A 16807-nucleotide genomic window follows, 5' to 3' on the forward strand; every position below is an offset into this window, starting at 1 on the left:
ATTAAGCACATCTCCTAAACGAAAAGAAATCTCTGAATAGTTGTAGAACAAAAGGTTTTTGAAATCACAAGACCTTTCGTTTGATATCAAGAAAATGGGGCTGACCCCTCAAATTAGGGGCTCAAAGGGACCAAACGTCTTTTATCTATAACTCTCTAATGATCAATATTCTGTTATACATTACTGAAGCAAAAATATTTATCTTAAAGATTTGCAACAATATATCAGGGTTCGACATTCACGCTCGTCACCTCGTCATTTCCACCCAGAAATGATTTCGGACGACCTGATTTTCAGTCTGGCTCGCCCAAATGACGACCTGGGACGAGTTGGGATTATTTAAAATTTTAATAATGATGTTTAATATTTTAAAATAAACTTCATATGGTCTTGAAAACATATTTTCCTGTAACCAAACCAACCTATTCAACATGTTCAAATTGCAGCTGCGTAAATTATTCTTCCGCGTGGCGCAGTGGTTAGAGCGTCTGCTCTAGAGTCGCGAACTAAGGAGTCAATCCTTACGTCGCGAGTTCGAATCCCACTGCGGGACGTGGAGACCGGTCCTTCGGATGAGACCGTATAAACCGAGGCCCCGTGTCGCAGTTGGTGCTGGCACGAAGAAAATGCCTCATTGCTCAAAGGCCCTGAGACAAAATTTGTAGCCCTCCACTGGCTACTGGTGGCGTCTCCATATGAGTGAAAAATTCTCGAGAGGGACGTTAAACAACATACAATCAATCAATCTTCCTGCCAAATCTTCGTTCGATCAATCACCTGTTGTAATTTTTACCAAAAGTCTTTAATAAAGATTTATTTGAGATATAAAATATGTCAACTTAGTCAACAATCACCTTAAATATAAAGAGTAATAATCATCATTGTAACAGCTTGCATTTCCCTATACAACTTTCTGATCATCTGATGATCGTTTTCTGCTGGTAGACAGCCATTTTGGGTGTCCACTGTAATATCACACCTGGTTAATTCAGTCCAGGGATATTTGACCCCATTTATTTAGGCCTTCATGGTAAGTAAAAATGAATGTTTTGACCTGCAAACTTTAGCATTCTGCATGTCCGATTCTGCTTATATTTTTGTTTGATAAAATACTGGAAGACATCTTGACATTCCAAAAATGTCTGGTTTACATTTTTTAATACAAAAATACAACTTCTGTTAATTATCTTAACAAATTTTAAACAATTGCATATTAAGTTTTGTTTCATTTGATATTTTATTTGGACAACCTGAAATTCATTTGGGCAACCTGTGATCAGTACCAAGGTTGCCCAAATGGCGAGACCAAATTTTGACGAGTGTCGGACCCTGATATATGATACAATTTTGATCATATGTTACGTAATTAGGGGTCAGAAGGGGCCAGAATGCGAAATCTTTGATATTTTATACCTCGAAAAGGGGGAATATATTGATAATTGATATTGAACAAAAAATGGCAAGAATAATGTTCTAAGCAATATGCATACTTTGAATTTTTGTAAAACGGCCCCATTGAGGACTTGTAGGAGTGACCCTTAAATATTTTTCCACAACGAATAGAAATCTCTGAATAAGTGTTGATCAAAAAATCTTCAAAATCACAAGACCTTTCATTTGATATCAAGAAAAAAGGGCTGACTCCTAAAATTAGGGACTTAGAGGGGTCAAAAGTATTTCATCTTCAACTCTTTCATGATCAATGTTTTTTATAAGTATCCATTATGAGAAGCAAAGATATTCATCTTAATGATTTACAACAATACATTATAAAGTTTTGATCATATGTTACGTAATAAGAGGTTGCAAGGGGCCAAAATGCTATATCTTTGATGCTTTATATCTCGAAAAGAGGGAGTATTTTTATAAGCCATATTGAACAAAACATGTTCAGAATATCGTGATAAAAATCAGAAACTTAAAAAGAAATGAAGGAAAATTTAATGTCATTCTCTTTTAACGAATATCTCAGTCAAAATCACATCTCATCTTATCGAGAAATTCAACGGAAGACCTACTCGTTGCTCGCAACGAGATCTCATCTAGTTATTATTATTATTATTCTTTTTTTTCTTACCGATTTTGTGCACGCGATTTCTCGGAAATGGCTCGATGGATTTCCATGAAACTTTCAGGACATATGTAACATTACTCAAACCTTATGCATTTTTTTTTCGTTTCAATGACGTCACTTCCGGTTTGGAGATATTGTCGATTTTGTGATTTTTGAAGGGTCAGGTTGTCCGCGAACGTTCTCAGAAATGGCTTTAGATAGAAACGTGAAATTTTCCGATATGATAGTCCTTAGTCTATAGATATGGGAAAATGATTTCATTTTTTTCGGAAGTGCCGCACGTCGGCGCTGGCTATGGCCCGAAACTTGTCCTTTCGCGAATTTCAAAATTTTTGACACCTTTTCTACGATATCTTTTTACCTGGAAATATTTTGTTAAAACATTAAGAACAAAAGAAGTGTAGAATCCCAAGATCTTTCAAATGATATCTCGAAAAAAGGGCTGGCCCCTAAAATTAAGGGCCTAGAGGGGTCGAACGTTTTTCCTTTATATCTCAAAAAGCATTGAGAATTTGTAATACATCAAAGAAGCAAAGTTGTTCATAAAGTCAAGCTCATTTTACTGAGGGAGTCAAAATACGTCCGGCGTCGTCACTTCCGGCCAAACCGGAAGTAGTCATACAACACGTTTTTTTGCCTTTCTCGACAAGTTTTTGGGTCACATATGTCCTTTGGAGCATAAAAAGTATTTTTTTCCGTCCGTCGTCGTCACTTCCGGTCAAACCGGAAGTAGCGAAAATGGCTTATTTTTAAGGTTTTGATGCAAAATTGAAATTATAAAGTCACTGGAGACTACTTATCTCATTGCTTTCTTTTGTTCCGTCACTTCCGGCACTTCCGGTCAAAACCGGACGGAAGACCTACTCGTTGCTTTGCAACGAGCTCGGCTCTAGTTATTCTTATTTTTCTTCCTGGGAAAATTTTGTCCGCGAGTGATCTTGTAAACTACACATCAGACTAAGGTGAAATGTTTTTAGGGTCAGTAGACATGTAATGTAGATTTGCGGAACGAAGGTCATATTGCGCGCACGTGCTTGCAAGAGCGCGCACGTGCAACATGATAAATGACCGATTACATTGATACAGATGTAACTTTTTTAATTTTTGATGAAATGCTTTAGAACTCATAATATAAGGATACATTAGAAGTATAGACAATATGACATGGTCAAAATAGCAAGATCTCACGCGCATGCACGTACGCTGCACTCTGATTGGCTGAAACAAAAATCTCAATATCTTTTTTGTCTTTTGACGAAATGCTTTGAAATTTTGATTATAGCCATGCATTAGGATATCCTACAATATGATATATAGCAATAATCATGAAAACACGTGCATGCACGTGCGCTGCAATCTGATTGGCTTAAACTTTAAATAGCTATAACTCATTTGGATTTCAACCAAAGACGATGGGATTTGAAATATAGATAGATATTATGAACTACTACAAGAAGGTATGGTCACCATGCACATGGATACACGTGCATGTACGTGCGCTGCAATCAGATTGGCTGAAAGTTTAAACATCTATAACTCCCTTGGTTTCCAACCAAACAGGATGGGATTTGGAACATAGATAGATATAATGGACTACTACAAGAAAGGTATGGTCACCATGCACATGCGCACGTGCGTGTACGTGCGCTGCAATCTAATTGGCTGAAACTTTTAACAGGTATAACGCCCTTGGTTTTCAACCATATGGGGTGGGATTTAGAACATAGATAGATGTAATGATCTTCTACAAGAAGGTATGGTCACCGTGCTCATGTATGCACGTGCGTGCACGTGAAATGAACAAAATCAAAAATACACTTGAATGAGCGTATTTTTATTACTTTTGGATTAAATACTTTAATTTTTAGTTTATTAAAATATATGGATTGTGTAGACAAAATGATATGGTCATTACGCACAGGCATTCGCATGCGCACGCATGCAATGCTAAAATTTGAATGAACTTCGTACACTTCCAGGTAAATGTTAAAGTCTCAAAAACATAGAGTTTGTCTTATTTAATGAAGCTTACAGGTAATATGGCCCAAAAAGAGAGTTGGGGAGCGTTTGGGGAACATCTGTAACGGTCCCCGTTACAATTAGCACTAGTTTCACATGAATTCATAAAGAAAATATTTACATGTATTTTCATCAGTATTGTGAGCCTAGATAAATCATTTACATATACATTTCAAACATTATACATTAGAAATAATGCTTTCCTCACATGAGGTGTAAAGGTCGTCTTACAATCCTCTGATCATGAGAATTCTATTTAAAGGTAAAAATAAATACACTTCAGCTATTCAGTTCACTGTGCTATATCTATAGTTATATTCAAATCCTGTATTTCTTTACAAAATAAATGTTACACTTTTCCTCATGTTTTCAATGCAATCAGCCGTTTAAATAGCATAGGTACCTAAATATTTGTAATATCACAAAACAGATATTTATGTATGTAATATAAAGACTATATAGGTAAATACAAATTAACTGACCTGATTATATGAGAAAAGATTCCAATTACAGCATAAAAATTCTGGACAAAACTGACTGACACAACAAAGACTGCAGCACAGGAACTACATATATCACATAATAGAAAATCTCCCTCCAAATGTATCACATGACCAAATTCTTTACAATTGACCACACTGACCAATGAAAAACAAGGAAAAGGGTATTCCCTCTAAATATAGGTACAGTGTGCAAAAGTTAAAAATATTCTCACGAGTGATATGCTTATCTCAGAAAATAACTTACAGTAGCTGAAATATATTCATATTCAACAAATTCATGGTTCAAATAATTTTTCTAAATAATGAAAATAATAAATTAAATAATCCTACTAAATTGATAAAACAAAATATCTACAAATTTCACTCTGCCACATACGCATACGTTGGTGAATCTAAGTTGGGCCAACATTGGGTCAGGGCTTATTCCCCAACTGTATTCCAACTGGTATTGCGTTGGTTTATCTACATGTATGTTGGGCCAATATTAGCTCAACGTAGAAATCCCAACTTCATTTTGACTAGTTTTTAGCTCACCTGAGCCGTAGCTTTTAATATTTTGACCGTGCTACCGGCCTTCATCAGTCGTGTGTATTTGAATGCATAGAAACTCAACAACGAACAACGTATTCTGACATCGCAATTGAGAGGCAATGACATTGCGCCTAAAAAATCTGAAATTATTGCGAGAGAAACAATTGTACTGGTGTAATTACAATTATTATCATACAGAATAAATTACTTACATATGGAGTGAATGAAAAAGGTAATTTTAAGGAATATATAAATGCATATCTATAAAAAGAAGATCTCGATATCACACAAATGTTCATAAATGCAAATCAAAGACAGAAGTGTTCCATATAGTATATGGATGGCACCTGTTTCGTATCTGACTGTTCCTTCAGTAACAGCTGCTATTGAGGTGATGCAATCTTTAACATGTAATCTCCTGGTTTTCCTTGGAGAACCTGGTCCATGGCGCTATTGCTACTCCATACAACAATCTGTTGTAGCGATAGAGTCCTTGATGAGTGTTGCTCGTGAGGCAAGTTTTAGACTTTTCCATTTTTTCTCCATTTCCGTGTGTAGATAAGCTTGTCTTTTTGAGAAGTGTTCTCCATGAGACAATAACGCAAAAATATCTTAAATTTTTTGATAAGAGATACTGATGTACATTTAGGTTAGGATTTATTGTAACTGAAGTCGCTGCACATCCTAACTTTTCCATTTTTCTTAGGAACCGCGACAATCGGTGTTTCCCATTCACTTGTGTCCACTTCGTTACTTTATACATTAGTTACTTCAGTCTAAATGCATTTCCTTTCTACAGTGTTCTATTCGAGTCATAGATGTTACACTGTCAAGTTTTTTCTGGATTGTATGTTTTTTTTCTTCAGAAATCTCATTGCAATACCTTGTTTTCGTTTTGTTATAAACCCGCTCAGGAGAAGAGGCGTAATACTGTTTAACCCTTGTGAGTCTTTCCGTCTGTCCGTCCGTAACGATTTTTTGTCGAAGTTGTTCAGGGTCTCGTTGACAAAGTACGTATATATAGATGACACAGTCATCTGCGAATAATCGGATGGTTGAGACTGTGTTATCCGTAATTTTATTAATATAGATAAGGAACAATGTTGGCCCAAACAGCGTGCCTTGTGGAACGCCAGATGTTACCAGTATTGTGCTACATGCCACCATGCCACTACGTTACTCCAAAAATAAATTAATTTTACTCAATATTCTGTACTTATAAGTAATATTGAAAGAATGCTGTTCGTCAAAACCTTTATAACAACACATTTTATTCCAATTTAACATGAAAATGCGTTATTTTGTAATCATTAAATAATGTATACATATATATATATATATATATATATATATATATATATATATATATATATATATTATATATATATATATATATATATATACATATATATATATGTCTAATTTACCTGTTTCCATTCCTAATCCTACGAGCGGTAGAGTAACTTTTTAAGCACGCACCTGCTATTTATAAGACTGTGTCACGTGACATTAAAAACCACATAGATCCGCCACTCTGTCCAGACAGTGAATATCCATCCATAAGGACAATAATAATAACTACCTATTGTTCCCTGTCCATTGTTGTTGATACATCTCTGTGTTGTTTCCTGAATGCCTTAGTATTGTAAATACATTTATTTCCATAGTCGTACGTGTGGAAACTTATCAAATGCTTATTGTAGATTGAGATTTTTCGGACTGGTATTCGAATTTATTGAAAATGGATTTTCCCGTTAATTCCCGATCATGACAAGGAGCACAAGGTGGGTGTGACCGGTCAGCAGGGGATGCTCACTCCTCCATTGCACCTGACCCCATCCCTGATATTTCGGTGGTCCGTGTTTGCTCTGCTCCTATTTGTATTCTTTTATGGACTTTGATGTTGAATATTGTTTTCTATCTCCATATCCTTATGTTGCATATCGTGAGGAGCAACCCCCCCCCCCCCCCAATATGACTGCATGCCTCAGCTCATCTGGATACTAGTATGTAATTTACAGAAAATAGGAACATGTATATTACAACATATTATTTAAGGAATGAATTTAATATTAAATTCATTGCTTATGATTTAATTTTCATTCATTTGATGTAAGAAAAAGAAGCTGATTGTTCTAAAAAATGACACGTCAGGCGGATTGATACGTTTTTGACGTACGTCATTGTGACGTAGGCAACCCATTTTATACGATATGAAGTAATTTTTTTATCCAATCAAATACAGCGTTACAACCAGAATTTAATTATTAGAAAATGAAATTAAAAATTAGATTTCATACCTTAGTTTATTTTTTTGTGAAATACGTACCCCATGGGGCATGGACCATAAGCAAAATCTTCCCAATTTGAGTCATCAGCATTACTTGTGCACAAAAAAATCTGGTAAAACTTTTTTTTTCATCGATGCTAAGCAAAATGCTTTAATGTGCACTGTAGATTCATCTGACATCTGAAAGAAGTCGGTTTGAATTCACTGTATGCATTAAATAGCCCTGTAGATATACCAATTAATTGATCAACACTAGGTTTTTTTATTTCAAGAGTTAAAATAAAATAGAGCCTTGGTACTTTCATATCCTATTAAAAAAATTCTCCTAAAAGTCCAGGTCTTTGAGAACTGGCTTTATGAAATTGCAATTTTCTTGAATTTTTAGGTAAAAAGGTATATTTGAGTACTTTCAGTGAAGAAAAAATATATCAGCGCACTCTCTGATCTAAAAAATAAAACATGTCCATTAATCCTCAGAAACAGTTCTATCATTTACTGGTTGCATATTTTATATCAGAGCTTTAATCAAAGTACTCAGAAGTACAGAGTGCCGGGCTCATTTACAGAGTAGAATGGATTTCTTACATGAATCACGTTTATATTCTGATGAAAAAATTGTTGCTTTATTTAGCGTTTGTATTATCTCAATAGCGGTTTAGAGTAAGAACTATATTTTTGCACGTAATTTTAAAATGGCGACTATGGGGTCAACATCCTGCCTTGAACAGGATCCCATAAGCCGGCAATTGCTCTTTGAGCAATAAGCCCGGCTAAAAATTGGCAGTTTTTGTAGACTCTTTCAGAATAAGAGGAAATTGACGCATTTCGTGACGTCATAATGCATTGACTAGACAGAAAATGACGTCAGTTTTGATAGATAAGCAGTCACCAAAGATCTTAGTGACATTTAATGCATTGTTAAGTAAAACTGCGGTTTCAGTTACTGTATGGGGGATTAATTTCACGGGTTGTAATTTTCACGTTTTTCTCTCTTCTGACACGATCGCGGTTTCTTGAATTCGCGGAATTTGTATATAATAAAAGTTACCTCCCTTGTCTATATCCGTTTTATCCATACCATAGCTACATGTAAACGACATTAATCAGCATTACGTCTTTATCTCACGAACAACAGGGTAGATTAATATAAAGTAGTACGATTTAATAAATAATTGAAAATTAATTAAAACAAGTGCAGTTATCAAAAATCTTGACAAATAAACGTCAAATTATAACTTTCCTATATGCTATTACGATGAGTGCATGTATAAGATCTTTAATACAACGCGGCGAAAAACCACTGGAGGGTAATAAATGTGTAAATGTAAGACGACGAAAAAATATCCTTCCACATCTTCAGTAAGTTCGACAGTTATTTGAATGATTTTTTTAAAACCAAAATGTCGACAATAACTAATATGCACGATAATGCAGGTAACAAATACACGTGGTAACACTTGACGCATGGGTAATCAAAACACATGGCCGACGTGTTTTGATTGAAGGAACATGTAGCGTTGGCCATTGAAACAGGTTTTTAACAAATACAGGTTATTATATGCCGATTAATTTGAATTAAATGAAAGCGTGATTATTAAATTAATTATATGACACGTACGGTACTACTCGTAATTACCGAAATGACCATGTACTGCACGTACATGTTTATAAACCTATCGTAGTCTATTCTCAAATTTCCAAATAAAACATGGAGATTATTGAAAAATTATTCACTGTTTCTTGAATTCACGGATTTATTAACACCGTGAATATAGCGAATATTAACACCGCGAGTTATTTTCCCCCTATACAGTATTCAGAAATTCACAGGGCCAAATAAGGCAAAAGTGAACCTTGTTCTGAAAGTAAAACAAAAATACGAGGGGCATTTCAAAAGTTCTTAGAACTGTTTGAAAAAAAATTAACTGTTTCACGGAAATTATTGAGTTTGATATCATTGGAAATCAATTAACACCTATTGTGACGTATTAAATTATTTTGTCATTTTTTGAAGAAAAAAGACAATGGACAAGGATACAATTGTTCTTTACTATTTATTGTTCTTTGTGTCCAATTCCTGCTGTCTGGTCAAATTTACAATATACGTTGTATGCAGCTTTTGAAACATGAGATTTTTTCCCATCAGAACCACAGACCTGTAGTATTTTTGGAGGTATCTTTAACAAAGACTGAATTTCTATATAATATTATTAATTTACTCGTGCAATACACATTCTGGACATCTCCTGCATCAAAATGCGTTACAGACTTGTCTAATCTCTTGAAGGTTTGGATGCTTTGATTTCCCTATCTGCGTCTTGTTATCATAAATTCATAAACTGTATTGAATGATATGATGGAAGGTTTGGAGATCGTCCGTTATCGACTGCACTAAAAGGGGGCAAGTTTTCCTTAAACTGCGCGTCAGTGGGATTAACAAATGACAATTTATATACTCGGAAGTACATCTACGCATGTCTACATGTATTATTAAAAAGTTCTAGGAATTGAAGATATCCAGGAAGGAAAATCGTTGGTTTTTTTTTTCATAGTATTTCACACCTGATTTATACTGACACGCAAAAGAAACGCAACATCCTACTTTAGGGGGAAATGATTATGCAAGGTAAAGAATTTTGTATCTTAAAATTATGGATATCAGTTCGATAAACATAGGTAATTTAACGGTTGAACGATTTTCATACCATAACCGGAAGTCAAGTTTGAGTCTGCTTAACAGAAATAAAAAAAATCATATTTACCATAAATTTTTCAATAATATGGAGTTTAAAGGGTTTTTATTGTTCATCATAAGTAATGCAGCAATATTTCAAAAAATAAACTCTCCATTTCGTTTCCCGTAACGATGCGAAGGCTTCTTGAAAATGGCTTAAGTACTAAAGTAAACCCCAAGGTGATGGTACTAACGGTTTATTGACAGATACATATGTATTACAATATATAACGGTATGCCGGGGTGGGTCCTGGCCCAGGGGTAAGACTCACCAACTGCCACACACGTCAGGTTTCTTCGCCATCTTCATGGAAAAGAGGTCCGTGCGACTGTCCCGCCATCTGACGTCACCTTGTCAGTAGGTCGTACCACGGGACAGTCGCACAGATACTACAGTACGCATTTCCATTGCTCAAGCTGGAAAATTTCAATGTAAAGGTAATGGAGAGTTGCTGATGCAAAAATTAACTACATTACGCCTCAACAGCGTCTTACCTATCATGTGCATTAAGGACAGACCTGGTACCGGAAATCCAAGGGTGGCTACACTGCTCTAAGTTAGAGAAAATTCGACGTAATGATCTGAAAAACAGGCATTCAAAAATTGCAAAGAATAATTCCTTCGCTCAGATCTCGATATGTATGAACCTATTTTATCGTAGAAATTAAGCTGTAATTGTTGTTTAGGGCTGTCTTGCACGTTTTACTTGAATGGCTGGGAGGGGGGTAGTTGAACAATCATATGTTACTAAGTAAAGTAAAAAGATAAACATTTAACATTTCTATCAAATCTCTGATTTTCTAAAAAGTGAGTTTAGCCTTACTTTACATGAATGCATTTTTGAAAATCATTAAAAAAAACATTTGTAGATTACTGCTTGTTGCGTTTCAGTATATATCAGAGACTTGACCTGAAAACGTCATCACTATCTTCATTTAATTGTTCTAACTTAACTTTTGACTTGAATGTATGAATTCTTTGACTTGGTAGACTTGTATTGATGAAAAACTACTTGTCTGCATGGTTTTTTTTTTCTTCAATGGAAAGATGCCTCGAGATAAGTAAAAATGTCGTTACCTGATTTCCTAATCTGCTGCCTAATATCATAATTGATTTCTTTATTCTTCTGATGGTCTTTCAACAAACGTCCCATTCCGTTTTCGCCATTGCTTAATAGCTTAGTTTTATACATTGCATTAGCCCATAGGTCAGTAACATATTGAATATGCATGTTCGATTCTATATTTATATTAAATCTGGATTGTAGTTATTTACAAAAAACACTAGACTTTGACCTGTGCGTGCGCAGGTTGACATTGTTATGAATTCAACTATGTCTATAGGACATGGACAAAATCGATCTCGCAACACATTAATATTTATTATTGTAAGTTACTTTTAAAATAAACAAAGAAGGTGAATATAATTAAATCTGTTTTTCATTTATTTATTTTATTTTGGAAAAAACAGCATAGCGAAGAATCAAATCACGCTGGAGCTTACATACGACACCTTTCCAAACAAATTTAATTTTAAAAAATGAGCATTTATATTTAAAATATTACAATAAGAAAGATGACATTCAGCTCTGCATACATATCAAGCAAAAAAAAGTAATGAAATGAAAATAAATGTGCTAGGCTTGTATTTTTACCAATCAGTTATTAAAAGATAGTTGTAACAACTGTTGAATTAATTTAAACACAATTTAGCAAAAAAAAAAAAATAAACACACATGCCAGTCTGGTTGTTCAAGAGACCGTTCTTCCGTTATTTTTCTAAGGTATAAGAAAGTTTCCAGTAATTAAATTAAAACGAGTATATTATATCTTTTTCATCACATAGTGTACATACATCCTCTATTTTAGATAATTGGTATTCCACCCAGTCACCAACATTAATAATAATACTAATAATAATAATAATAATACTTTATTTAGAGAAGGTAACCCGATTAGTGCGAACACTAGTCTTCCTCAGGGCCTTCTTTAAAAACACATATAAATATATACAATAAATAAAATTACAATTATGAGACAATAAATAAATAATCAGTATGTTACAAACAAATAAAAACATCAGCATTTCAGTATAGAGAAAAAGAAAAAAAAATCACACAGAATCATTGCGTTTTATAAGTAGAAAATTTTCAACACTTCTTTTAAATATTGCCGGGGATTGAGAATTTCTTATATTAATTGGTAACTCATTCCAGATAATAACCCCTGAATATTGTAAAGAATTTTTAAATAAGTTTGTTTTATATTTTGGTAGTCGAAGTTCGGAATTTGTTTCTGATCGTAAAGTGTATGATCCAGAACTTTGAAATTCAAAAAGATTATGCATATAATCAGGAGACATTCCATGAAATATTTTGTACATTAAAATGCTTTTCTGTAAATATAAAAGTTCATAAACTGTTAGCCAACCTAAAGTGTTAAATAAAGGCATTGAAGGTGTATCATATTTTTCATTTAAAATAATCCTAGCTGCTTTTTTTTGTAATCTGTAGATTCTGTCCATGTGTGTTTGAGGACAATTGCCCCAAATGGATAGACAATATAAAATCGATGGCAGGATAAAAGCATTATAAAATAGTTTTCTAGTACGCATTGGAAGAAACTTTTTGATTTTTCGTAAAGTAAATAATTTATATGTAAGAGTTTTGCAAACTGCATCTACATGACAAGTATATTGAAGATTATGATCAATGTGAACACCTAATAATTTTTGCATTTCTACATTTTCAAGGGGATGATCGGAAAGTTGTAAATGAAAATTAACGTTTTCTAATTTAGATTTCTTTTGGTGTGTTCCCATTAACATACACTTTGTTTTATCAGTATTTATATTCATCTGATTTTGTTGACACCATTTTTGTATTTGACAGAGTTCATGATTAAGAGTGGTTTCAATACGCGAAATACGATTATCATGAAGATGCATTGTAGTGTCATCAGCAAACATATCAATATTACAATGTTCAACAGACAATGGTAAATCGTTAATATACAATAGAAACAACAAAGGACCAAAAATAGAGCCCTGAGGCACACCTGCTGTGACTGGCAGTGATTCAGATGTGTACGCACCAATTTTAACACTTTGAGTTCGATTATATAAGTATGATTTAAACCATTTAATTGATATTGGATCAAAGTGATAGCATTCAAGTTTTTTAATTAGTATATCATGATTAACAAGATCAAATGCTTTGCTAAAATCCAGATATGTAATACCTACAAAATTTCCTTTATCTATTGCATGCAACCAATCATCAGTTAGTTTTGTGAGAGCTGTCTGGCATGAGTGAAGTTCTCGAAATCCAGATTGTGCTTTCATTAGCAAGTCAAAGTGAGAAGTAAAGATGCGTATATTTTCTGCTACATGCTTCTCTAAAACTTTCGATATCGTTGGTAAAATCGAGATTGGACGATAGTTTCCTGGGTCTGATTTATCGCCCTTTTTACACAAGGGGGTTACTTTTGCGACCTTTAATTGTGAAGGAAAAGATCCATTGATTATGCTAGAATTTATCAAGTGTGTTAGAGGTTTGGATATTATACCAGCTGACAGTTTAAGCAATCTAGGTCCAAGAAAGTCTATACCAGCAGATTTGTTTACATCAAGTCTTTTTAACATTTCGAATACCTTTTCTTCATTAATCAAAGGGATTTCAAAAAAGTCTTGATCTCCAAGTTTTGTCTCCGTGTATCTTTTCAATTTTTCTGATTTGAAAGCAGTAAACGAAAGATTATCTATTAATTTTTTTGGAATTTGGGCAAAATGCTCATTAAATGCATTTGCAATATCTTGTAGATTATCAAGATCTAGACCGTTATATGTTATATTGGAAGGAGATGAGTTTTTGTCTGATTTTGAGGCTAACTGATTTAAGTGGCCCCACATTTCCTTTGAAGTAGAACTATTTTCAATTACTTCCTTATAATACGTAGATTTTGCATTATTTATTAAAGATGTGACTTTGTTCCTCCAAAGTCTAAAATTATCCATGTCTCCCTGTTTATGAAATTGATCTCGAAAATTCCTAGCATTATTTATTTCTGGAGTTAACCATTTAGTGCGGAATTCTGATTTCACACGCTTTGTTTTTACCTTTGCATGCTTATTGATTATAGCATTGAAAATATCATAAAAACCGTTTAAAATGTCATTGGGATCATGCAGTAGAATTAATTCATCAAAATTTGCATTGTTTAAATCATGCAAAAAGTTTGTTTCATTAAAATTTTTGAAATCACGGTATTGTATTTCAATATGTTTGCCTTTTCTTTGCATGCTGTTAGATCTTCGTGTGGCACATATAGGATAATGATCAGACATCGCTACAGGGGGTACTGTTATTTCACATATGTTAGCAGGGTGCGTAGTGTAGAAATGGTCAATAAGAGTTTTAGAGCTATTAGTAATTCTTGTTGGGGTGTTAATTAATTGTGTTAAACCAAAGTCTACAATTGCAGATGACCAACTCCGCGGGGGTTCTTTAAGCATATCAATATTGAGATCTCCTGCAATAATCACTTCCTGGTCGTCACAGCAGGTAGCGCACTGTAACTCTTGGACAAAATCATCTACCCAGCAGGAGGGGGCAGATGGTGGACGGTAAACTGAACAATAAAGTATAGGTTTAGAATTTTTAAGATTAATTTCAAGCCACATTGTCTCAATATTGCTTATTTCTAAATCCTTACGGCGTTTATATTTCAGATCATTTGAAATATAAGTAACAAGTCCACCACCAGCCTTTCCTACTCTGTCTTTTCTTTCCAAACAATATCCTTTTATATTTATACTACAATCATTAATATTTTCATCAAGAAATGTTTCACATAAGGAAAATATATCAGTGTAAAGCTGTTCTTGTAAATACAAAACCAATTCATCTAATTTTGGCATAATGTGACACACATTCAAATTAATAAAATGTAGGCCCTTTTTCATTAAACCAAGATTTGATTTACATATGTTTTGTTTTATTTCATTTGAGGTATCTGGTTTTGGAGAAGAATTTTTAGGATTTGTTTGTTTAAGATTCGAAAAAGTGTTTTCCTTATTAAAACAAGTATCTATCAGTTCTGATGTAAGATTTAAATCATTTGAGCAATTATTAATTAAAGAACAGGTGCAAATTAATTCGTTACAGTCAAAACAGAGATTATTCAAAGGATCAAAATAATTTTTGACATTGATAGTGGGACAGTTATTCGTATCACCGGCACAGCTTTCATTGCCGTGACCCTATCTGGTACAAAACTTTTGTTTGTGACCATGCTCACCACAATACCAACATACAACTTTGTTTCCATGTCGGCAGTTTCTCGAGGAATGGCCTTGCTCTCCACAGTAAAAGCATGTTTGCACAGATGAGGGCCTTTGTTGCTTAAGGATTTTCACATGGGTATTGTACAGCTTGAGAAGCAAGGAAGTACCGCGACAAATGAATGCCATCTCTCCTAAAGGAAGGGGAATTCCAGTGCTTGAATGATCCGCTGGTCTCGATAAGCGTAGCACCATACTCCTCACATATATACTTTATGCACTCATTAATTTCAGTAACATCCGCATCACACCTTGGCATCACTTCTGATATGAACACGGAAATGGTATGATTTCTCCTCTTTAGATCTCCGATGATTTCAATGAAATCATTCTGAATCGCATCGATGTTGCGCAGGTTAGCTACATCATTACCGCCGGCCTGGATGATGACATTTTCGATGGCAGATATATCATATCTTTGAAGTTTTGTACGGATGTGTGATATGTTAGCACCACGATTAGTACTAACATTCACACTCGAATCTAAGCCTCGGGTTTTGATTCGTTGAAGAATAGAACTTCCGATGACCAGGGTAGTTTTTTGGGTTCGTTCTCTTGTAGAAATAAATGGAGAATTCGAAATCCTGGGGAAGTTTCCTCGTTCTTTAGGAGTCGATGAAGGCTGGCTCTCTCTGGAGGGATGTAAATTAGGACTGTCCTTTGTCGCCATCATTTTGTTTTTCTGTGTGGGTTGCGTGTTTTTCCATACAGAACTGGAATCCATGGTATCTGTTGATGTACTGGTAGTTTTTTTGTCAACACTAAATGAGCATTGGCTGTGTCGCGATATACCAGTTTTAACAGATATTCCTTCGGTCGATGTTGCCTTCTGTTTCATCTGTGTTCTTGGAGTCTGTGTGAAGGCGTTGGCACAGGCTTTTATTTGTCGTGCATCCAAAAGCTGTTTCTTTAGAAGATTTACTTCCTGTGTCAGCAATTTAACAGTTTCAGAAAGAAGTTGTACGTTTTCTGAGCTGCTACACTGGTGGCAATCTATCTCCACACTTGATTCATTTTGTTTTGAAGGTCTTGGAGTTGATGTGCAGCTTGGTTGATTGACAATAATCTTGCAATCTGTCAGAGAGTCATTTTGGCTGATGTCCATTTGACTTTTAACTTCTTCTATAAAGTCATTTTGGTACCATTCAAATGCACCAGTCCCTTGAATGAGAACCGTATTTGTGCTTCTGTAAATAGTTACTGTTACTGAGTCGCACATTGATTTATAGATGCAACCATTTTTCTTATTATTTCCATGGAAAAGAAGCATCTTCTGAAGCACAGATAGTACAAACTCGTGCTGCTGGCCATCATA

This window comes from Saccostrea cucullata, unplaced genomic scaffold (assembly GCF_032062105.1).
Source record: "Saccostrea cucullata isolate Sc308-1 unplaced genomic scaffold, CSIRO_AGI_Scuc_v1 ctg1084, whole genome shotgun sequence".
NCBI classification, from domain to species: domain Eukaryota; kingdom Metazoa; phylum Mollusca; class Bivalvia; order Ostreida; family Ostreidae; genus Saccostrea; species Saccostrea cuccullata.